The sequence below is a fragment of the Dipodomys spectabilis genome, unplaced genomic scaffold (assembly GCF_019054845.1).
Source record: "Dipodomys spectabilis isolate Male_0828 unplaced genomic scaffold, ASM1905484v1 ptg000297l, whole genome shotgun sequence".
NCBI classification, from domain to species: domain Eukaryota; kingdom Metazoa; phylum Chordata; class Mammalia; order Rodentia; family Heteromyidae; genus Dipodomys; species Dipodomys spectabilis.
This window is the reverse complement of record NW_024870974.1, coordinates 12,077,508-12,102,912: the sequence shown is the minus strand read 5'-3', so window position 1 is coordinate 12,102,912 and position 25,405 is coordinate 12,077,508. Positions and strand designations below refer to the sequence as shown.

Below are 25,405 nucleotides of genomic sequence, written 5' to 3'. Positions count from 1 at the left end.
TTCTATTTCAAACAGAACAGTTTTGATTGTTCATCTTCTACTTCCCAGTAAAGGTTAGGCTTGAGCCACTGAACTGGACTGTATATTCCTGATGGAGGATATAGAATACTAATGATTACAGTTTAAAAATTACTTTTTATAAATAATCTCATATCACCTCAAGTATTTCTGGAAATTTCTGGGTCTTATAATTTAAAAATCATGTTCAGAATTGTAAGTCTTCTGACTCTCTGTGAATCATTTACATTTAATGCATGCATGTTCATGACAATTGCATAAATTAAATAACCTTGTGTCTTCTGCCTTTGAAAGAAGAATTTCTTAGTGTAATAATCATCTGCCTTCAATGACCACCCAGCAGTCTACACAGAAAATTATTGTGACATACTGCATATTCTCTATGAAAACTGAACCTATAAGCTCCTTTAACTTGTATAAAAGACAACAATAGTAAATCTCTCTAGAGTTTCCATCTGAAAACTTGACTCACACAATGTCCATCTCCAAATGTATTTCTCCTAACAACCTTCTGAAGTACTTACTAGTTAGTCACCATATTACATGATAAATAGCCACTCTAATTATAAGAATTAGTAAGTATCAGAACTTTAGTTAGAACCTAAGTCCTAAAGCCTAAAAATCCTATTAATAAATTGGTAAACTTCAATATCAACAAATATATCAGTAATGATACAATAAATATGATGAATAATAAAGTACAACCATATTATTAAAATAATGTTTATAATCACCCATCTAGAAATAATTTGTGACTTATAAAATAGATAGTATATATAGTAACTGAAAATGCTGTGAAAAGTATAACCCCTGCTTTCACTATATTTGATGTCAGTATAACTTGTGGAGGAGATGGGGAAAAACCAGTTGTTTAAGGATACAGGTGGACCTGTTGCAACAATGAGAAGTACAAGTTGTCATGTCCAAAACGAGCTTTACAACGTTGGTGCGGGGGGGGGGGGGGGGGGGGGGGGGGGGGGGGGGGGGGGGAGGGGGAAGGAGAAAGATTGGGATTAGGGGGGGAGGGGGGAGGCTGGGAAGGGATGTGAAGGATAAACAAAGGAGGAGGCTGCAATGCTTGGTAAGAAATGTACACATTATCCTGCCCATGTAACTGTAACTCCTCTGTACAGTATGTTCACAAATAAAATTAAATTAAATTAAAAAAAAAAAAAAGAAAATGCTGTGAAAATTAAAATCAAAAAATTTTAAATCAAATAATTTGCCCAAAAAATAAAACATCGCTTACATGTGGGTGGACTAACTTTAGTCTAAGTTTTTATATTTCACCATAATTTCTTAAAATTTCCATAAATACATATACATCTACAATAAGTTTGAAGATCAACAATTGAGACTTCAGTTCAAATTTTATAATTCCTAATAACGTTTCCTTCCTCAACAAAAAAAAATCATTTTTCTAGCTTTGGAAAATTGCTGCAAATGACATAATACTACATGACAAAATTTTTATGATTTCAAGATGTGATGCTCTATGTAGTTTTTAATTAATTAATTTTTAATAAGTTAATCAACAAATTATCCATCAAAGTGATTTTAAACAGATACAAGTGTTCTAAAACTGTCAATTCAAATAATACTTGCCTAGCTTACTATTTATTACTCTATATATTGCTTTGGTACATCTTTTCTTTCTCTATCTTGCTCTTATTCTTTTTATTAAAAATATGCATGCATATATATAATTGTTTCAGCTAATCTATCGATTTTTTTGGTATCTGATGTGGCACTATGATCTCATTTTATCCTGATATGTTGCACTCTGGTATTTTTAAGACAACTTCCTGGGCTACCACATTCATAAGGTAATTTCAGATTAAGCAGAATTCTTTGCAACCTACCTGTAACTTTCAACTTTTCCTAACTAAATTGCAACACTCCAGAGTATGTGGTTATAAATGCTCAATCAAATTGCTCTAGGTTGTCTTGTAAGTCTTGTGAGAATGTGCTACATGCTAAATTACTTATTCTACAGCTCCTATAGAATTAAGTGCCTCCCCATGACCACCTAAATAGGTACACTGGACATTATTTGAAAAATCCCCCTACAAAATCAGACAAATTGCATCTATTTGTGAATTTGTTTGCTGATGTTCAAATTGACAGTGGTGGATGTCTAGGGATTCATTGAACTGGCAGTGTACCATGGCAGAAATAGATTGCTCATTTGCTTGATGGATGGGCATAGAAAAGCAAGCAGTGTATGGAAGATTTCCCTAAAGGTGACTGCTGCTTGTGGCTATGAGGTTCAAATGGAGGAATCACTTTGTCTGGCAAAGTGACTTGGATGCTAAATTGGAAGCAATAACTGCTGCGCTGCACAGCAGATTTAGAGATGTCATGCGCCTACTGCTTCTGCTCCCAGAATCCACTGCAGCAGAAGAAAATGCCGCTTTATATATCTGTATTGTCTGTTTGGCATAAAAAATAAGTCACCTCGGATCTGCAATGTTTTCTATTACTTTTCTAATAATAAATAGCTCCATACCATAATAATTATTTGATATCCTACTATAATGTTTGTCTTTACCCTAAAGACTTTTAGGTCATTTCTCTATGAAAATTCTGGCACAAATCTGTGAGTATTCTAAGTCACTGACCTTAAGCAATTAATGGCCCACATGAGACCTACTTAATGGTTTAGAAATCATAGTCGTGGTATTTATTACTTGGCTCAGATATATTTGCTTGGCAGATACAGACTCATTTTGTATTCTAACATATTGATCATAGTAAAGATCTGCACTATCCAGTTACCAGCTACTTAAAAATTGGGGGTGTTGTGTACATTACATTGCATGCATGGAATTACTAGTCTAGCAATCCATCTGTCTTTTTACAACTTGAAACATTAGGAAAAGAAAGTGCATCTCATCTTCTCAACAAATTTTAGCTTATTTACGATGGAGCAGTTCTAAATCTTTTTAGATGGAAACATGTTTCAAGCCTTTATCAAATGTGTGAAAGAACTGATGTCTTTTTGCATGTACACATTTTAGTACCTAAAAGCTTAGTCTACAGTGTGTATATATGTGATACACATGTGTGTACATGTCTCCAACTTACTGGAAATTAGCTAGATTAACTATCATTCTCATTACCCAAACATTTTTTTAAATTTTTTTTTGGTCCGGTTGTGGGGCCTGAACTCTGGGCCTGGGTGCTGTCCCTCAGCTCTTCAGCTCAAGGCTAGCACTCTACCACTTGAGCCACAGTGCCACTTCCGGCTTTTTTTTTTCTTTTTGCTTATATGGTGCTGAGGAATCGAACCCAGGGCCTCAGACATGCAAGGCAAGCGCTCTACAACTAAGCCACCTTCCCAGCCCCTACCCAAACATTTTCATTGAATTAAAAATTTCATAGACAACATATGAGGACATATGTTATTACTGTGAGCTTTACTACTAAATATCTTATAAAACTTGAAATAACTGTTGGGCACGGTTGAATTATGCCTGTAATCCTAGTTACTGAGGAGGCAAAGTCTGAGGATTGCAGTTTGAAGCCAACCCAGGCAGGAAATTCTATAACACTCTTATCTCCAATGAACTTCCAAAATGTTGGCAGTAGAGATGTGGTTCTAGTGGTAGAGTGCTAGCCTTGGCCAAAATAGCTCAGGGACAGCAACCATAACCTGAGTTTGAGCCCCAAGACTATTATACATGCACACATGCATGTGCACACACACACACACACACACACACACACACACACAAACACACACACACAGAGTTTAAATAATAAAACTAGAATCCAGTACATGAAAACAGTGTAGAATGTATTGGCAGAAATACATACATTTTATATCAAATACATTCATTTTATATCAAACTCAAAAATCTTGAGTTGTCAGAAAAGTGCTTTCAATATTCTTGTGTTCCTCAAAATGAACTTCATGTAATAATCCCATTGTAAATACTTTATGAGCGGACTGCATTGGTGATAAAAATGTGCATTTTCTTCTATAGTAAATCATGTCACAGTAAGACTAAGAACAGAATCCTAAAACATGCCATTCAGAAGGCTGAATGTTCCATTAAAATAAAATGTAATTACAAGAAAAGTTTCAATTAGCATGTACACCATTGATAAACAGCAGATGGAAGAACATCTCTCTGCTACCATTTGCTTTTTTCATAATAAGGTATAAAGCCACATGCATTTAGACTGAGAAGCCAGGCCTGTTTACCAGCCACCATCCTACTACATGTCTCCTTGGGTCTTAGTTGACTCCATATAATGTAAAGAGAATAATTGAGTACATTTTTTAAAAGAAAATTTTCTCTAGAATGTACAAATCTCCCTAAACTCACTAAGAGTAAAAAGCCTGTGACATAATTGTAAGGTGAGTGCTGTCCAACCACACTATTTTCTCAAATGAATGTGAATCAGTGTGGAATCTTTTCAGCCCATCAGAACTGAGGATTATGGGTATGAGAAGGCCAATTCCAATTTGTACTGAAAGCAGCTATTTCCAAAAATGTTTTCAGAAACTCTACTTATAATGGAGACTATTTAAAGGAAAATGGCTTACTGGTTTTTCACTATTAAGGAAAAAGAAATAAAGGACAGAGTCTTGTATCTTGGCCAACTGTTGGTAACTTGCCATTCTATAAGGCAAGGCAAGGATTCTCTGCCAAGAAATAGCCAGCATAATCTCACAAACTTTTCAGTGGAAAGAAGCTGGAATCAATCAGGGTTTGGGCCTAGGGCTAAGGATTACTATCATCCTTCAAGTCAATACAATTCAAATGTGCAGAGCCAGTTTTTATTTATCCCTCCATGACATTAAACACCGATTTTGGAGAACTTTAATCTTCAGACATAGAAGGGGAAGACAGTCAAATAAATGTTGAGACTGACTAATGCATTTGACAGGCCCAGAGACTCCACAGTCAACTGGAGAGTTGCATTGCCCCAAAGCAAATGAATCAAAGAACTTGCCAAGAAGCAAAGGAGTGGAAAGTGGTTTTTGTGGATGGCCATCATAAAGCCCAAGTCTGCTACTAGAAAATCTGTTCAAGAGCTTGGCATGGGAGTGTCGGTCTGGCAGCTGCCAACTCTGTGGCCACAGCTGGTAGCTTGAAGAGGGAAGCTGAAAGTACACAAGGGGAAAAGGAAGAGTGGTCAAGAACACAACAGACGCCGTGCCAAATCTCTCTCCGACATGCCAAGTGATCGGTTTCTTTCTATCCTAATATCAACAACTTTAGAGTGAGAGTACTTACATTTTTTGTGATATTCAGAGGAACAAGGATAGACAAATACAATGAAGCAAATCTTTTAGTAGTCTTAATAATCCTTGATTTTTGTTTTCAAATGCATCTAGTAAGAAGAGAGCAGAAGAGGTCTCTCTTTCTTGTCTTCTATTATGCCAAATACCCCAGCTGATGAGATAGTGCAAAACATTTCAGGCAACTCTTCAGAGGGTCTGTCTGCTTATTCCTAGGCTAGGCTCCAGAAGATAAAACCCTTCACTTACATTGTCTACATCCTCAAAAGCAATCCTTGACAGATATTATGCTCACATATCTGCTTTCTGTACAAGATTATGACAAAAGTAAAGAATTTGCTTACGTTTAAGGGAGTTGTATTAATGTAGACCTCTCTTCATCTCTAGGTTCAGCAAGCAACCTTGAGTTTTGAAGGTTAAATATAACAAAATACAAATTGTTAAATGCAAAAATTCAATTGTTTTAAGTTGAAAAAAATGGAGATTGGAATTGTATTCCTTTTTATATCTCTTAGAGCACAGAACTTAAAATAGGAAGTATATATCATCAATACTTTCTATAGACTGTGTAGAAGGTAACAAGCAATTTGAAGACTTTAGTTTTCACCTCTTAAGATGTGGTAAATTTAGCTGTGTGAGAGAAGTCTAGGAGCATATGAGCACAAGCAAAGTAGGAGGCCGCATAGAAATTGCAGCATCTGAGGCATGCTCAATAGGTATCTACTCAGGACACTCACAATGCCATTGGAAAGACAATTCCTCTCCATTATTTTTTGGGCGGGGGAGTCCAGTCCTGTGGTTTAGGCTCTGGGCCTGCGCATTGTCTTGTGCTCATTTACTCAAGGCTAGCATTCTACCACTTGAGCAACAGCATCACTTCTGGCTTCTTCTGTGATTCATTGGAGCTAAGAATCTCAAGCCTACCCAGGCTTGCTTGGAACTGTGTTCTTCAGCTCTTCTAGGGTTTCAGGAATGAGCCACTGGTGCCCAGCTACTCTCCAGAAATATTGTTGTATTTGAAGTAGTGTTTAAGGACAATGTGTATTTTATTTTTTACTATAAACACATTTAATGTCCACTGCTTTAAGCCCATAGGTTATTAACACTATAAAAGATTGTTCATATGGATGCTTGGTGTTTTAGTTAATTAGTGATTCTACTGGGATGAAGACATACAGTGATGGCGGGAGCTATTTATGCTGGGTGTTCAAGTGCACATGTACAGAATTGGCTCCACACACCTTCGTGCAGGGTTCCCTAGAACGCTGCTTTGCACTTGCACAGTTGTCAAGACTCTGAAATCACCCTCAGTCCAATTTAAAGTCTTTCAGAGTGAGCCATGGTTTTTATCCTTTATCGCAGAGATATGGAGAATTATTTTGTTGTTAATGAGCAAATTTACCATAAAAGCAAAACGGAAAGATCAAATGTATGGAAATATGTCATATTAAGTAGGAATCAAAGGGCAGACTGAGACCTGAGAGTTCAGAAAGTTTCCCTGCTCTCTCTCTCTCTCTCTCTCTCTCTCTCTCTCTCTCTCTCTCTCTCTCTCTCTCTCTCTCTTCTCTCTCTCTCGTTCTTTATGAATTCTGGCTCCCATGAATAAGTTCACCAGAACTTGACTTCACCTTCAATTCAATGTGATTTCAAATGTCTGGAAAGAGATATTGGGTTAACCAAAGTTGGATGATGTATACATCTCAACCTTGCCCCCAAAGTAAGGTAAAGCAAGTCCTTGTTTTCTTAGAATTTGGTATCTAAAGTAGAACCCTCTGTAGGAGTAAGGACAGGAGCAGAAATAAAAAGTATGCACACACCTAGGAAATTAGATATGAACAAATTTAATTTCACTATCTTCCCCAATTGTAAACCAATAATTTCTTCTACCTATTTGGGAAAAGTAGAATTTCTTCTGAATAATAGTTTTAAAATAAGTTTTACTTTTGTTAGAAATTCATGACTAATCATTTTTATACATTTATAATTCTAAATGTCATTAATTCCATTCTATTACCATTACACATATTCTAAATATATTTTTCTCAAAGTTCTATGCAAACTTGCTAAAATATCCCCCAACCTATAGCAGTTTGCCCCTTACTCTTATCAATACCTTAATATTTAAATAGTAAATGTACATTTATATCCTATCCTGTTCAAAATGTTGAGCAAAAGTTCACCCTTTTCTTTAAAAGTTCATAATATAAGCCCAAAATACCTTTCTTCTTTTTTAATCCTACATATTAATAAATTCCTTAATCTTTAACTAACCTTAAGGATGCCATTTCTGAATATATTCAATATATTTGCTTCCTTTGCTTATTATTTACTTACTTGCATATTATGTATTTCTTCCTTTCTTTACTTATTGTTGTGTCTTAAAGCACCTTAGCTTTTATCTCAAGTCTAGCTGCCTGTAAAAATTATTATTTTATTTTTTAAGTTTCAAAGTAAGGCAATTTGCTAGGGAGATTCCAAACTGGATGTGATCCAGTTCTACAACAATCTTTGTAGCAAGTGTCTGAAACCTTGTCATGCATTTGTGTGTGTGTGTATGTGTAAAATATTGTAATAAGAATGATTACATTTCCTGTATTCCAATTAGTATGCAAAATAACTTTTCATTGATTTTCTCATTTAACTCTCATAAGATCATCTAGTTCACAAGTAGCTACTTTCACTACCAACTTTAAATTATCCTTTCCATCATTTCTCTAAATAGATTAAAAAGTTGAGGGCAGCTTTGATGAAGCCTGGCCCAGAGCCATAGATGGATTGGTGAGCATATAGATAAAGTTAAATAAATTGAATAACATGAACACAATGAGAATACACTTTCAGACTTTACATTTAAACACCGTGTAGCACAACGCTCATAGAGAAATATTGGAACTGTCTTCCCCTATTTGTGAGTATACTCACATAGATCTCCTTAAGGGTTTTTGAGATAACTCTGCTTTACAAACAAGCACTTCTCCATAAGCAAAAGAGACAATTCATTTCAATTCTAAATGATTAAAATTAACAGTACTCCAATACAATCCTATATGAGAGCTTTCTTATTTTGCCCTTATGAGTGTTCTTTGAGTAATTTGGTACTGAGCTCTTAATCTTACCAATTAACTTTTATGAAAATGGTTTGATTTGAATCATAGGAGCTAAGAAATTAAGTCTGTTGAAAGAATATGTTCAAAACTTTATGAGATGTTTCCAAGCTATGTCCAATCAAATATCTTAAGAAACAAAAGTTTGCCTTGTTTGCTTATAGGCTGGTGAAATTTACTAAGGATCTACTTTAATATTTGCAAGGATTAGATGAGCAGGTGTGGTGGCATGTTATATTTCATTAATATTAGCAACCACTTGGAAATTTAGGAAATACTTTTTAATCTGAATGGCATTCAGATGTATTTTCAACTAGTCAATTCATCTAAACTCTAGAGATCATCAAGAAAACATAAAGAAATGTCTTTCACCATAACCAAGAAGATATTTATTACAAAAATTTGTTTATGAATCAAATAAGATAGTTTTACTGTGCCTATATTGGATAATTTTACCCCCAAATTGGCTTTTTTTTACATTTTTTTGTTAGCATGTACTTAGTGTACAAAGTGTTTTCTCTGAAATTTTCAGAAAAAAATTCCTAATGGAATTTATATTTGCTGTCTTTACCCTTCATCTTCTTGCACCTTCTTAATTTCAACAGCTTTCACTTTTCAGTTTTCATGCACATTTATGAAGAACTTCAGCCACCTTTGCCTTCCTTCTCTCACTCTAAGCCTTTGAGCTGATCTACTTTTAAAGATGGCAATAAAAGATAAAGGAAAGGAGACTGTGAGTGTCTGTTTGATTGATGGCCTGTGTTCAGCTTCTATGACAGTGAGCAAAAGTCAATGTGATCAGCTAAATAAATACCTTGAGAGAGATGAATGGCTCAGTGTGACTGGAAGGGACTTCAGGGATCCTCTGGTGAGTGGCCTCACTTAATAATTTAGGAAGCTTTGTCCCAAAGAGAAGACATTTTCTTCACAGTTTCACATTGAGTTACTGGAAAAGCAAAGATTTACTTTCATATTCCCTGCCTACAAACCATTGTCCTTTCAGGTTAGAAGCTGGGGTTTATTTTGGCTGCAATAGGACTTGAACTCAAGGATTCCTGCTTGCTAGGCAGGTACTGTATTGCTTGATCCATGTCTCTACCCCCCACCTTTTTTTTTTTTTTTTTTTTTTTTTGCTCTGTCTACTTTTAAGATAATGTCTCACTTTTTGCTAGGCCCAGCCTGGACTGTAATACTGTTTACACCTCTTGAATGTGTCTGGGATGACAGGATGGTTCCATTAAACTCAGCTTTTCCTGTTGAAATGAAGTCTCATAGTCTCTGTCTAACTTTCAATAGAGATACAACTTATCACTGCTTCCTGAGTAACTAGAATTGTAGACATGAGACACTTATGTATGGCTCAGGTTAATTATGTTTAGCCCAAAGGCTAGAAGATAGAAGGATGGTTTCTGTGGAAGAAAAGGAGCAAAAAGAAGAATTGTTGGTGCAAGGATGTTGATATCCTGTGATATTTAATTTTTAAAAAGTGCATATTTACAGAGAAGAGCCTAAGAAGCTATCCTGGAAAATTATGAATTAATTCCTTTTTCTATGGGCCATTTACTCTTCAATCCTTTCAGATGATGACTGACCACATGTACAACATGACCTCTTAACATAGGAGCTTCTTATTGCTTATTGAGCCATTGTGATGTCACAGTGTAATGCATTACACATTTATGATATTCTGGTGTAAATAAAGATACTGCATTGACAATCACATAAAAGCAGATCACATAAAAAATATTTAGAGTATAATAGTAAGTACTTCCTAAAAGGCCATAGAGAATTCTTTCTCTCCACTATTCTTGGAAACAGAACATTGGTTTTCTCCTACCTTCAGACTTGGACTCATAATGTAATCCCCCCAACTATTCTCTTGCTTGGATGTTCAATTTACCAATGGCTGATCTTGGGATTCCTGAGGCTCCAGCCCCTATGGTTCATTTCCTCTTCTTTTCAATTTTTATTCTCAAGGTGATATGCAAATCAGGTATTGAGGACATTTCTTTTTGGATGGTTGTCACTCCCTTCCTCATTTTTCTCCCAGTTTTTTCTCTCCCTGCCCCCTTAGTTAACTAATGTAGCAGGGATACTCACTAGACACTATGTTGGAAATTAAGAAGTCAAATCAATACAGACAGCTTGATAGGCTTGATAAGATAACAAGGACCTAGTCTTTCCAGATCAAAGTTAACAACTTGCAATGTTAGTAACACATCCTAACTTCCAAGAAGTTTGGTAGTGCAGAATTAAGCTACCATCATTGTCCATATAATTAATACATGCTAAACAGGCATGGTACTGCTTGATCTATGTCCCTAACCCTACGCCCTTTTATTTTATTTTGCTCTGCTACTTTTAAGATAATGTCTCACTTTTTGCTAGGCCCAGCCTAGAATGTGACATTGTTTATGCCTTTCTTTATCTTAACCACACACATTTCTATATGTCTAAAATAATCATTAGTTGCACCACTAACTAAACACTCTCTTAGGAACTGGCTTCCTGTTTTGTAATATGGATTTGAAACTTGGCTTAAATGAATATTAAATGAATGAAACTTAAAGTTTGCAACAGATATCACCGCCATGCAAGGAACAGTGACTCACAAATACACATACCACACGATGGGACTCCCATAAGAAAGTGGACAATACCTACCGAGCCTGTGAGTCCTTAATGCATACAGAAGCATGGTGTAGTTTTAGCTCCATCAATATGGGAGCACCATATTAGCCTATCATGCCAAACCATCATGCCTTCCACGAGTATATTAAAGTGTTTGCCCTGTCAGTTCTTGTGATGTTTTGTCTCCACAGAGTCCCTTTATTTACAGGAGTCTGCAGAGTGAAAAAACAGATTTATGAAAATGTCATTGACGTCTTTTCTTTTTTCCCCAGGAATAGTTACCCTAGAGATTGTTTTATAAAGCTCTTAAGCCAGCCATCATTTTAGTATAATGCTATATGTGATTTTAAGAAGAAGAATAAAATAGCTCCGTTGGTAATGCATCAGATATGGAGTTTTCTTCAGAACAAACAGTAGACTGTCACAGAAATGCAGGCCAGGAAATCTTACGTTGAAGGGACTGTTGCACGTCTAGTGAGAGCAGATCTGACTCTACTAACTGTTATGGTTACTAGAGTTTTCCTGACAAGGAATGTGCTATGTACGCTCTTAAGTATGCCTAACACCAGCAATGGGATGCAATGCTTACTTTATGAATGCATCAAAGTCTTGAAAGATAGAAATAAGATTCTTTTATAACATATTCTTGCCCTTATAAAGGGAGAAAAAGAGAAAGAACGGGCAGTCAATTCTAAATAAAATATAATATATGTAGCTGTGAAATGTCATACTAAAACCCTTTCTGCAATTAATGAGTGCTAAGAAAAGTGAATGACAAGAATTTGTAACAGGCTCTGATGGAAGGTTGGTAACTGTAGAATGTGAGAATAAATGGAGGTGGTAAAGGAAGGTAATTATTGTCCAAGTCATTTTTATACCCGTGTAACCGATTTGAAAGTAGAAAAAGGAATTTTGTTAAAAATTGTTTTAGGAAGCGGTGAGAAAAGATCAGGGAAAGAAACAGAGGGAGGGGATTTGTTCAGGTGATTGCATGAATGTTAAAAAAATCACAAAAGAACTCCCTTGGACAAATATGCTAATAAAAATTAAAGTGAATGAAGAAGAAAAAGATGTCAGGAAGAGGGGAGAGGCAACTGGTTATCAAGGGTTCAGAAAACAGCTTTCCCTTACGGATAAATATAGGTTACATTACGGTTCGATTTTAGGCCTACAATTTTTGTAAAAGTTTTTTTTTGAGAAAGAAAATGGTCTCCTCTCATCTTTTCCTTCAAGTTTCCTTCCTAACAGACTCCCTGTGTTTGAATTTGTGGAGATGACGTACAGCGGCCTTCTGTCAGGACATTCCTGCTGAAGCTCCTCATTGTAATCAGATGGGCAGCCAGGCAACGATGCCTTTGTTTGTTGTCACACTCCATTGCAATTCAGGTCGCGCAGGCAATCCAAGCAGAGTGTGAAACAGCAAGATTGTTCGGGTGACTATCTCTGGATGGCTGAGTTACCATCTCCCGAACACCCTCAAGTAGTAGTGCAAAGACAACTGATGACAAGTACCACAGATACTACTTGGAAAGTCTGCCATGACCCATGGTCTACAGATATCCTTTAAGGCCTGCTCAGAGAACACCAGGGAAACTCAACAAGCCTCAAAAAAAAATATCTGTACTCAATATAGAGATAGATGCAATTTTTAAAATTAATTAGCATCTATTAAATGTACAAAGGAATATTATTACGGTATTTCCATATTTGTATATAATATAAATGTAAATAAATTCACTTCTATACATTTTTCTTTTTCTTCTTCTTTTCTCCTTTTCCATATTGAGTCCTCAAGATTGTTCAGATGTTTTTGCTCACAGCTGACCCTCTACCACTGGAGCTATGCCTACGGCCCCGCTATTTTTCATGTCCATTGGAAATGAAGTCTCATGTACTTTCTGCTCAGGTTTGTTTCAAGCAATAATCCTCCAACTCTCCGTTTCGTAGTTCTGGTTTCAACATGTGTGAGAGAAGTCTGGCTTAGTAGGTCACTTGATACAGTGATTTTCAGTTTCTTCTATTTCCTGCAACTGGCATAACAATACTCCATTGTGTATATATAAGTGATCATTTCAGTATTCATCCCTTGGTTGATGGATTCCCCCTGCCCAACACCAAGGTTGATGGATTCCATTGCTTAACATGCTACACTAAGCATGAAGCAGGCATGGGTGCTGTGTAATTACTTGCACTCCTTCAGATCTATGCCAGTTCTCATAAAGAATAATCATACAATAATTCTTTTTTTGAGAAAATTTCAAGTTGATTTCTATAGTGGCTGCACCAATATACCTCTATACCAAGGATTTTTTCCCCCATTAGCTTCACTGACAATATTGTACATTTTCTTGACTGTAACCATTCAGGCTGAGGTGAGAGGAAACATCCTTGTTTAAAAAAAAAATCTTTTCTTCTCTTCCCCTTTTTGGCCATCATTGAAGCAGGAGTGGCCAAAATGAAGTTCAATCCCTTTGTCACTTCTGACCTAAGCAAGAACCGGAAAAGGCACTTCAATGCACCTTCCCACGTTCGCAGGAAGAATCTGTCTTCCCCTCTTTCCAAAGAGGTGAGACAAAAGTACATCGTGCAGTCTATGCCCATTGGGAGGGATGATGAGGGGCAGGTTGTATGAGGACACTATAAAGGTCAGCAGATTGGCAAAGTGGTCCAGGTTTACAGAAAGAAGTATGTCATCTACATTGAACGAATACAGTGGGAAAAGGCCGATGGCACTACTGTCCAGGTGGGCATTCACCCCAGCAAGGTGGTAATCACCAGGCTGAAACTGGACAAAGACCACAAAAAGATCCTGGAATGGAAAACCAAATCCTGCCAAGTAGGAAGAAACAATTGAGAAGATGCAGGAGTGAAATAATCTTATATACAACTTTTGATTTAAAAAAACAACTTCTTAAATGAAAAAAAGTATTTTCTATTATGGTTAAAGAAGCCAAACATTTCTTTATGTCATCCTCGGCAATATGGTGCTCAAAGCCTTCATAATTCTCCTTTAGAGATCTGTCCATTTGCCCATTTATTAAATGGATCATGTTTCCTCTTGATGTTTAATTCTTGAGTTCTGCATATATTCTGGATATTAATTCCATGTCTAATGAATAGCTCATAATATCCACCTCTCTTTCTTTCTTTCTCTCTCTCTCTGTCTCTCTCTGTCTCTCTCTGTCTCTCTCTCTCTCTCTCTCTCTCTCTCTCTCTGTCTCTCTCTGTCTCTCTCTGTCTTTGGTACTGGTTTTGGAGCTTGAACTCAGGACCTGGGAGCTGGTGCTGAGCTTTGTTGCTCAAGCTAACACTCTATCACTTGAACCACAATTTTACTTCCTTTTTTGTGGCTGGGAGGAGGGGAGGGGCGGGGGGAAGAGGAGTGGGGAATAAGAGTTTCATGCACTTTTCTGCCTGGGCTGACTTCAAATCTCACTCCTCCAATCTCAGCATCCTGAGTAGCTAGGATCACAAGTGTGAGCCACTGATACCTCAAAGCAGAAACTTTACAATTTGTTGGAATCCAATTGTTGGTTCTGTATCTTTGTTCCTAAACTACTCAGAGATTATGCAATCTGTTCAAAGACATCTCTGATGCTTACAAGACTATGTAAAAAGAAACAAGCCAAGCACAGAGAACAAGTAATCTATGATCTTTCTAAGATCTAGAGTGCAAAAATTTGAAATGAGCTGGGCCAGTGGCTCATGCATGTAATCTGAGATCTGGGAATCACAATTTGAAGCCAGTGCAGGCTGGAAAGTCTTTGAGACTGTTCTCTCCAATAAACCAAATGATGTCAAAAGTTAAGCTGTAGCAAAAGTGGCAAAGAGCCAGCCTTGGGCAAAAATAAACTCAGGGACAGGATCCAGACCCTAGGTTGAAGCCTCAGGATTGGCGCGCGCGCACACACACACACACACACACACACACACACACACTCACAGAGAAAGAGAGATAGAGGGAAGTTGAAATAGTAGTTGAAAGTGGAATAAATAAGGGTTATTAGTGATTGAAGAGCTTAGAAGGAAAGATTAAGAAAGTTTATTTAAAGGGTAGTAAGTTACAATGAGATAGGAGTAAAAAATTCCAGTATGTGATTTTACAATATAGTAATTATAAAGAGAATATACTGTATATTTCAATAAAGATAAAATAAAGGAATTTTAATGTTTTCACAATAAAAGAACGATGCTTGAACATCGTTCAGCACATATGTACACACTTATGTGAACATGCACATATGTACACACTTAACGATTACCTATATATACAGAAATAGAAACAACACAACATAAAATATTCACAAGTTTATGCAGTTATATACAGATTATATAGAATACAACAAAATAGTATATTTCTTAGAATATACATTCATTATTGTCTATTAAAATAATATATCTTAAGTTAGTCCTTAGATAATGTACTGTTCTGACACCATCCTAATAAGTTTTTTTGAGATATTTAAGATTGTTTTGAAGGATATTTTGAATTCTAGTTTTCAGTTGAAACTGCAGCCTGGACAATCTTCTTTTGATCTTTTGTTTTTTACTGAAGAACTTTGCTGCTTGAATTGGAACATAAACTTGAGATGATAAGCTTACAAGAAAACCACTTGAAATGTCTTATAAAATGAAAGAATCGTATAAATACCTATAAACTCTAAAATCCCTGATTGGATTTTTCCTGATAAACAAAAACTGAAGTATAAGTGCAGAGTAAGACTGAAGGGGAAAACAAATGGTCTATTTTTTCCATTTAAAACTCTGCATGGTGTTAAAGTGGCCTCTGATCATGGGGGGAGTGGATAAATTGAGAGAGGAATGATAGAGAAATACAGTGATAAGACACAATGTACATAAATGAAAATGTGACTAGAAAACTGTGACACTACTAGAGGTAGTGATAGGTAGAATGGCAAATGATGGAAGAGGCTCATAATATTCATTGTAGATATAAATAATTAATGTTAAATTGTAAAGCCCTTATACAGCTATTTGAAAATAAGAAATGACATATACTAATGCATAGAGAAATTCTGCCTCTGTTTAACATATTCTTGCTTGGGAACACATGTTTGGTACAGACTGTGTGGTTTTACAAAATGTAGGTCCTGTTTTCGTATTCAGTACTTAGTCTTCATGTAGGGGTTTATGAGTTTCAGTATACTAACTAAAAAATGCACCTGTTGTTTTTTTCATGAGTACAATGACAATAGATCATAACTCACCAGTTTAGTGAACTAAATTATAAATTCAGTGCACTCAGAATTCAAGTACGTAAGAATATGCTCACTCTCATTCCTGATCAACTGAGATATTTCTGTATTTATATGACTGGCAATCTCACTGTTGTAATTAACCTCTAAGAATGCTTCCCAAACAGACCGTGGCAATTCAGCCTTTATTTTATTTTGTTTTTTTCTATATCAAACTGTAAAGAAGCTTCCTTTCCAATATTCTTATTCTAGGTAACAAATAAGCATTTCAGAGGTGGATTTTTTTTTCCTTTCAGATTCAAATTCGAGAAATACAGCAGAAACTTATTTGGGAATGCTACTTAAATTCAAAGATCAAATTTATTAAATTTCATAAATTTGATGTAATTTGATTTTAAGATAAACTAAAAGGAAGAACATTATAATGTCAACTTTACATGTACTTTCTTATTTCAATGCAGCAAGAATAATTATAACAAGAGAAAATATTTTCCTGAGTTAATAGATGTGCATGATACAATATATTTACAGTAAAAAGTAAGAATATATTTGAAAATGATTTACTATGTTCTGGAGTCAGTGAATAAAGCTTTCTAAGAGGGCTTACATTTATTAGGATTGCAGCAAACACATCAAAATTGATCAGTTTATTTTCTGAAGATCCTGAGCTAATGTCACAAGCATCAAACCAGTGAATACAATGTTTTTAAAATCAATTTTAGGTTGCTGCAGACTGATAAAAGCACCATGTTCTCCCAGGAAATAAGAGCCCAGAGAAAAGAAGTAAATGACAAGATTTAAGTCCAAGAAACAGTATCATTTTTTTCCCTTGAGATATTTGTCATTTTCAAGTGCCAGGCTCAATATGATGGCACGTAGAAAGCTCACTGCAGTTTCTCAAAGTTGAAATCTGACTGACATGTTGCCTCATATTAATCATCTCAGATTTTCATTCATGATGCTCAATAAATGATATAGCAATAAGAGAAAAGAAAAAATAGACAAAACCAGCATGAAAAGATCCTTCTAGTCAGTTCAATATTAGCTTTGACTATTTTTCCTAAGGGTAATAAAATCCTCATTAGATAAAACCAGAGCACTAAGCGTGTTCTCATGCTGTCTTAATAATTTCAATATATGCAATGACATTCTTTCAATCAAAATTAAGAAAAAAAGTTCCAACCAGATGTGGTGGGATGTACCTGTAATCCCAGCTACTTAGTAGTAGAAATTGAGAGGGCTGAAGTTTGAGACAAGGCACAACCAAAAAAAAAAAAGTTAAAAAGATACAATATTTATCAACAAGCCAGGGGTAGTGACATGTACCTGTGTTTTCCAGCTCTGGTGAGACATGTGTAGAAAAGCCATAGTCTGAGGCTAGCTCCTGGCAAAAGTTGAGAATCTGTATAAAATCCATCAAACAAGCAATCAATCACTCACTCAAAATTTTTCTAAGGTCATGATTCCAGTGATAAAAACTAATATATATTAGATTCTAAATTCAAACCCTAGTATTTCTGTTCCTCCAAAAATATATAGTGGAAAAAATTACAATAAATAGTCAAAATAATCTAAATTAGTATTAATATCCGTGGAAGTAAAAAAGGAGAAAGAGCAGGGAGCTGCCTCATGATGGAGAAGTAACAGAGACAAACAGGTAGAAACCATAAGAGCCTGCGTCCAGTTTTGGCTTCCTCCAATTTGGTCCTATCTCCTAACTTTTACCACCTCTCAATAATGTGTGCTATTATGAATCCTTCAGGGAGTGAATCCATGGATTAGGTTAATGCCCTCTTGCTATAATTGTCTCTGGAAAGGGTCTTACAGACACACCCACAGATGTGCTTTAGTGATTAATTTCTTGGTATTTCTTAAGTCAGTCAATTTGATGATTAATATTCACCATCACTGTGACCATGTGATGTAGGCCATTCAAAGAATTGAAACAGAAGCAATCATATTCAAAAATGAAGCTACACTTGGAACACAGAAATGTAGAGATAGAGAACTAAGATCAGATTTCTTGTGGAATATTTCAAATACTGTGGCTCTCCCTATTACTTTTCAAAAATTAATTTAGATGAGAGTCATTATGTGTTCATTTTTTCTTTTTATATGACAAACATTAAGACAAAGTTTTTTCAATGCCTCTCGTTTATTTCAAAGCAGGAAACATTTACATTAGAAGCCATTTACAATGCAAATACAAAACTAAGCCAAATTCGGCACTTATTTTAAATGCCATGTTTTATTGTATAATATACCATTTACTAATCTCTGTTAATATTTATGCTTAATGAGATATACAGTAGCTTGATACACTCTCCTAAATATTCCACTATGCATAGGATTAATTATACTTCATATTTATTTGAAGAACATTTTTCACCTTTATGTTAAAAGCTTATATATATATATATATAACACAATATATAAACCTTAAATATTATGTTATTATGGTTTCTAATGCATATATATTTACGGAATAACTTAGTTCATGATTACTCTAGTCAATCTCCTTCACAAATCAAACACTATGAAAGCAATGATCTGGTCTATCAATAGAGATTTAACATATATTTTCTAGAATTTCACATAAGTAGAAATCTATTTTTGCATATCTGCCTTGTATTGCTTGTTTAATATTTTTCTGACCTAACGGCATTGCAGTAGACTTACTTCTCTTCATTGCTTTGAATACACCACTATCAATGAATAGGTTTTTGTTGGTTATTATTTTAGAGCAAAATAAGATTTTTTTTCATTCTAGATATTTATTAAAATATAAAACTCTCAGTGCCATAGATTTTATAGCAAGACAATTACTTAAGCGTTCTGATTATGGCTATTTTGAAACCCAAACTTAACTAAATCAGATCTCATTTCAATTTTGGCTTATATAGAAACCTATTAAATGAGTACTTTTTAACTCTGATGATGCAAGCCACTATTAAGTTATCTTAATATACCTAGTATCCTATATGTCTGAATTAAAAGTATGTAAAAATGAACTTGTGGACTTCACATTATTTCCTACAAATATTTGAAGGGTTAACAGAGTGTAAGTTTAATATATGTAAAATGACCAAATGATGTTCTTTATGCATCACACCAAATCATGGAAAAAACATATTTCCTTATTTCTATATTTAATTCTTTAACTTTTTCTATAATTTTCTTTAGCCTTTCAGTTCTCACATTGTTAGATTAGAAGCATCCTATAAAACATACTTTCTAAGATTTGCTCAACACTGTTTCCAGAGTTTAAAATAATGCCTTCTAAGGGATAGTAGCTTACAAAACATAACTTAGACAAACAATTGGACTGAAAGGCAGATAGGATGCAACAACTGTGTTATGGCCTTTACAGAATAACCACAGTTAATTACAATTTACAGGGGAATCACTGTTATTAACACATTTTCTAAATCACAACCTTCTTGATCAATAAAAATACTTATCAGATCCATCTAATGAGTGTACATACCCATCAATTAGGTCTCTCACATTCTCTACACTGGCAGACAAATTAAAGATCTTCTTTTACTATTTCCTGTGAGTGGGTCGTAATTAAAGGTTGCGCAACCCTATCTATTGTTCAGTCATGGAAATTCACTACATTGAGTCACAACCTAAACAAAAATACTAATTAATGAGGTGATGATTCTTTAGAAAGGAGAATCAAAAGGATTGCACTCTATGAAGTTTTTATCGACTATCCATTGAGAATATAAGAAACACAGTAGCAATTTATTAAAAAAATTCTATCATTTAATTTTAAGTACATTTTCATTGGAAAAGATAATTTTGTCACTGTGATAATGTAGAACTGTTATAAGCAGTCCCATTTGCTTGGCTTATCCACTGTTATCCTATCAAGAGGAGTGTAAAAAAATCACACCACTGTCAGTTTCCCTAATGTGTGTTGGTCTCCCTAATGTGGCAGTCATGGAAATTTTAATTGAAATGTGAAGTGTCTTTATTCAGAAAGTGTATTACCATCCTTAAAAATTCACATCATCTCTGAATTGGGGTGATATAGTAGAAACAACTACAATGGAAGTTGCTATATATATATTTTCTATAAGAAATTTGTAGAGAGCTGTGAGAGGCCTCACCTGGAAGATGGCACTGGCTTCCGCCCTCCGCCTTCCCTATGGCGAGTGCTCTCTGTGGTAAACAACTCCTTATATGGCTAAGGCAAAGAATCTGGCTTGCTTCCGCGTACCTGAACCTATTGGTGGATCCTACGTGGCGTATCAGGGTTGGCTACCCAGCGGGTACTTAAGGCTGTGGGGAATTTTCCCCGGGGTTGGGGTCAGAAGATTACTCAAAGGTCCTGAATAAACTGCAGAGAGAAGAGTTCGGTGTCGCGTCTTCCTTGTTGGTCGAGGCGGGTAGCGACACATGGTGGCCCGTACGGGGATCTCAGCCATAACCCCAACGAGGACTCAGAACTCTCTGCCGTCAGGGTGGTTCACCGGTAAGTTCCCAGGTAAAAGGGGAATCCACAACAAGAGCGGGGGTAAGTCCCCAGGTAAAAGGGGAATCTGCGACAAGAGCAGGGAATAAGTTCCCAGGTAAAAGGGGAATCTGCGACAAGAGCGGGGAATAAGTCCCCAGGTAAAAGGGGAATCCGCGACAAGAGCGGGGGGGGGGGGGGGGGGGGGGCGGGGGGGGGATTTTTGCTCTTCTCTGTAGATAAAGAGAGAGCGAGAACCCGGGGCTAGTCAATAGAGTAGCCAAAAGTAAAAGTAAAAGTTTGTTTACCAGCTTTAAATGTTTAAAACATGGGCGCTTCGTCTTCGCACCCAATTTTTTTGGCTCTCAATGAGCTACTGCACTCAAAAAAGTTAAAAATAAAAAAGAGTACTTTAGAGAGATTTCTGAATGAATGTGACATCATTGCCCCGTGGTTCGCTGTCTGCGGAAGCCTCATGGTGGCCTCTTGGGAGAAACTAGGGAGGGACCTAGATTTTGCCTCTGAACAAGGAATGCTTAAGAGCGGAGTGAGACCAATATGGAAACTGTAAGAGGCTGTCTTGAGGACCAGTGTTGCAATGAGGTGGTAGAGAATGGTCAGGCCGCCCTAGAAATGCTGCAGGAAGAAAGATCGGAAAGGGCAGACAGCGAAAAGGAGGAGAGCAGGAGGGGGTTATACCCCGATTTTGCCGAACTAGAGACCTCTGAGTCTACAGACTCAGAGGAACTACAATCACTCATAGAACAAATAGAAAAAACAAAGATAAGAAAGAGGAGGAAAGGGAAGGAGAGAGAGGACCCAGATAAAGACGAATGCACGCCCTCCGTGCACCGCGCCACACCTTCAGCCCCTCCGCTCTATGCGGAGGACCCCGGAAGTGGCAGCCCCGGCTGTTCTTTCAGCCCAGGCGTGTGGAAAGCGGTCAGAACCGAGTTACATCTAGCCTGTCCAATATTTCAGGATCCACAGGGACAGCGGTATCATGAACCCTTAGACTTTAAGGTTATAAAATCTTCAGCTGAGTCTGTGCGGACATACAGAATCAGGGCCTCCTTTACTGTAGCCCAGGTGGAGGCCCTAAACAGACACTGCATGACGCCCAATGATTGGAGTGGGCTCGCACGAGCTTGTTTGAGCCCAGGTCAGTATTTAGATTGGAAGGCCTTTTTGATTGAATTTGCTAGTGAAGAGGCTGTGGCCAATCAGGCTGCGGGAAACTCAGCTTGGGACAGAGATATGCTGATGGAAGGGGCTGGGAAGGTGGCTCAGTGGTAGAGCGCTTGCCTTGCATGCCTGAGGCCCTGGGTTCGATTCCTCAGCACCACATAAGCAAAAAGAAAAAAAGCCGGATGTGACACTGTGGCTCAAGTGGCAGAGCGCTAACCTTGAGCTGAAGAGCTGAGGGGCAGCGCCCAGGCCCAGAGTTCAGGCCCAGGAAAAAACCTATTCAAAAAACGCTGCAAATTTGTCTAAACAGTTGTCTAGTTATCTTTTAGGTAATTGAACTGGGAAGTTCGACAGCCTGATGGAACAGCTCAGGGTTGCCATCGTCATGGTGAACTCGACCCCTCGACCCAAGTGGATGCCGGATTGGTGGAGGGGTTATCTTCATGGATCTCTGCTGCTATGAATCATCTTAAGGAGTGGGTGGGTTTGGGAGCCCTGACAGGCCTCCTGGTATTAGCCTCCTTGGTATGTCTGTGGTGCATTTGCCAAATTAGAGGTTCTCAGCGTCCCAGTGCAGCCATGATTATCCAAGCCTTTACAGCCATTGGAGCAGGTCAGTCCCCCCAAGCGTGGCTTGCCACCCTAAAACAATGAACACAGATTGCAAAGCGAAAGTACTGCAGTCGAGAGGCATGAGTTTTGCCCTCGAGGAGAGCATGTTTGATTGCATACGGGTTCGATTCGCCTTTTCCCGTCCTCCTGAAAAACAAATCAATGGACAGGCTGAGTCATCCCTAGAGAAGGCGCCCTCTGGGAGAAGGCTTGTATGCAGTCCTTGCATTGCACAACAGGGATCAGACCTCTGTTCTCATCTGTGTTCTTTAAACAAAAAAGGGGGAACTGTAGAGAGCTGCGAGAGGCCGCACCTGGAAGATGGCGCCGGCTTCTGCCCTCCGCCTTCCCGATGGCGAGTGCTCTCTGTGGTAAACAACTCCTTATATGGCTAAGGCAAAGAATCTGGCTTGCTTCCACATACCTGAACCTATTGGTGGATCCCACGTGGCGTATCAGGGTTGGCTACCCAGCGGGTACTTAAGGCTGTGGGGAATTTTCCCCGGGGTTGAGGTCAGAGGATTATTCAAAGGTCCTGAATAAACTGCAGAGAGAAGAATTCGGTGTCGCGTCTTCCTTGGTGGTCGAGGCGGTAGTGACAGAAATTGATTTGTTATCTTTATTGAAAAGCATTGGATTATGGAACACAGAAATGGTAATAAATATCCTCAGGAAAACACAGAACATTAAAATAAAGCTGCTATGTTTAAGAATGTATTTTTCATACTTTAACCTAAGGATAATGGTAAGAGTGTGTTTCACATTAATTTAATTTCATTAATGAGCTACACTAATTAAAATAATTAAATATCACAGCGACATAGACTATAGTAAACTATCATATCAATCTTATAGGATTCAAGCAAGGTTCTATAAAAGCAGTATAAAGGAGAACCTAGAAAATCTACTTTAAAGTAACTTTGGACACTAATACTGCTCATTCTCATTGGATATATTGAAAACTTTATTCCAAAAATACTTCGCTCATTTTGATATTTTTGGTTTTTGCTACCTGTATTGGCAAAATATAGAATATGTCTTATGTTTTTATTTAATTGGAGTTCTGGGTTTTATACATATATATATGTGTGTGTGTATATATATATACATTTATATATTCATATATCTGTATATATATGTGTGTATATATATCTAGATATGAATTATTAACACACATATACATGCATGTATATATTTATGCTTAAAAAGAAAAGAGGATGCTTTTACTTACTTTAAAACTTCACTTGTGCTGGGCATTGGTGGCTCACACCTGTAATCCTAGCTACTCAGGAAGCTGGGATCTGAGGATCACAGTTCAAAGCCAGTGCAGGCAGAAAAGTCTATGAGACTCTTATCTCCAATAAACCACCAGAAAACCGGGAGTGGTACTGTGGCTCAAGTGGTAGAGTGCTAGCCTGGGGCTGAAGAGCTGAGGGACAGTGCCCAGGACCAGAGTTCAAGCCCCATGACGACGACCATCACCACCACCACCAACAACAAAAACTTTACTTGCTTATTTTAAAAATATTATGATAGAGAGATCTGTGTTATGGAGCACATTTCCAAATCAATTACTGTTTTGGATAAGGAAGAGAACTGAAAGTAAGACACTTTTTTTCATTGCAATGTGATGTGTCATAAGGAAAAATAAATCTATTTCTTAGGATCATTTAGAAGACGGTAGAATCAGGACAATATGCCCTGAGCTCACTGGTGAGAGTGAATGAGTAGGAGTGAGACTGGGAATACCTGCTACTCAATTGGAGATAGATCCATGCAGCTTTTATGCCCAGATTAGCTTGGAGCCTCATTCCCCCAGGGTGCAGGATCATAGGCATGAGCCAATGGCACGTGGCCAGGTTCATGTTCTCTGAAGCCGTCTATAGATGCCATGTAAAGCAGAGGTTAAAAATGAGAACAATAGAAAAATCAAGAGAGCCATGAGAGTAGTCTTCCTGAGAAGTGAGGGTAAATAGACTGAATTCTGATGGAGAGAGCAGAAATGAGAGGATTCAAGAAATATTGAAGAGCTGCCATGGGGTGTTCAACACAATCACCCTTGACCTTTATGATCTTCAAAGGCAATATTCACTACACACTTTATTCCATTTCTAGAACTGTTTCAGTGTTTCATCTCTATTCACTATTTGAAAAAGCCCAAACTTCCTAACTTAAAAAAAAATTCTCTGGGGTTTAAATTTGTGATATTTCAAACAATGGGGATATTCAGGAATTAACCATAATAACTTTAAATTCCTCACATAACACATTGATTTTATACAAGTACACGGAGCTGTGGTCTCTTTCATTGTAAGACAGGAATCCATCTATGGATTTATTTAATCATTTAGCACTTACAACGTTCATTCTTTTCCTGCTTAGTCAAATAACAACTCTCGTCTCCTTCCCTATTTTTCAGCTACCCCTGAGAAAATATGCCACTTCCTTTACCACCTTTACCTCCTCTCACTTGCATTTTAATTTCCATGTTCAATATCTAGGTCATGTTCAACTTTCAGTTCCTAAGATGTGCAATGCCCTTTATCTTATCTACTTATCAGTTTTGTTTGAATCAAATAACTAGAGTTAATTGTGAGTGATGTAGCTGCAGAGTGGATTTACAGGGTTTTGAACTTACTCAATGAGAAGAGCAAGTTACATAATCTAATGTCAGTTGTTGATTCTGATTTTGAAATGTTCCATGCAGAGGGCCAAGAAGAAAGAGACCAATGTGAAGCAGGGGAAGACATGACAAACGGGAGATGCTAGAAATGTCCTGGGACCTCCTAAGAACAAATTAAAATCTACCTCTTCATCTCCTCAGCAATCAACTTCCCAGGGAAAGACGTTAACAAACCTACCTATGAAACTGCTATGCCAATAGGTCTAGTAAATAGAGAAACTAAATGTTAATGGTTGA

At 37.0% G+C, this 25,405-nt stretch overlaps 1 pseudogene; it reads left to right on the top strand.

Annotated features, from left to right (window-relative positions):
• Nucleotides 1-13,424: 13,424 nt before the first annotated feature.
• On the top strand, nucleotides 13,425-14,676 carry LOC122127087 (annotated as a pseudogene).
• Nucleotides 14,677-25,405: the final 10,729 nt, after the last annotated feature.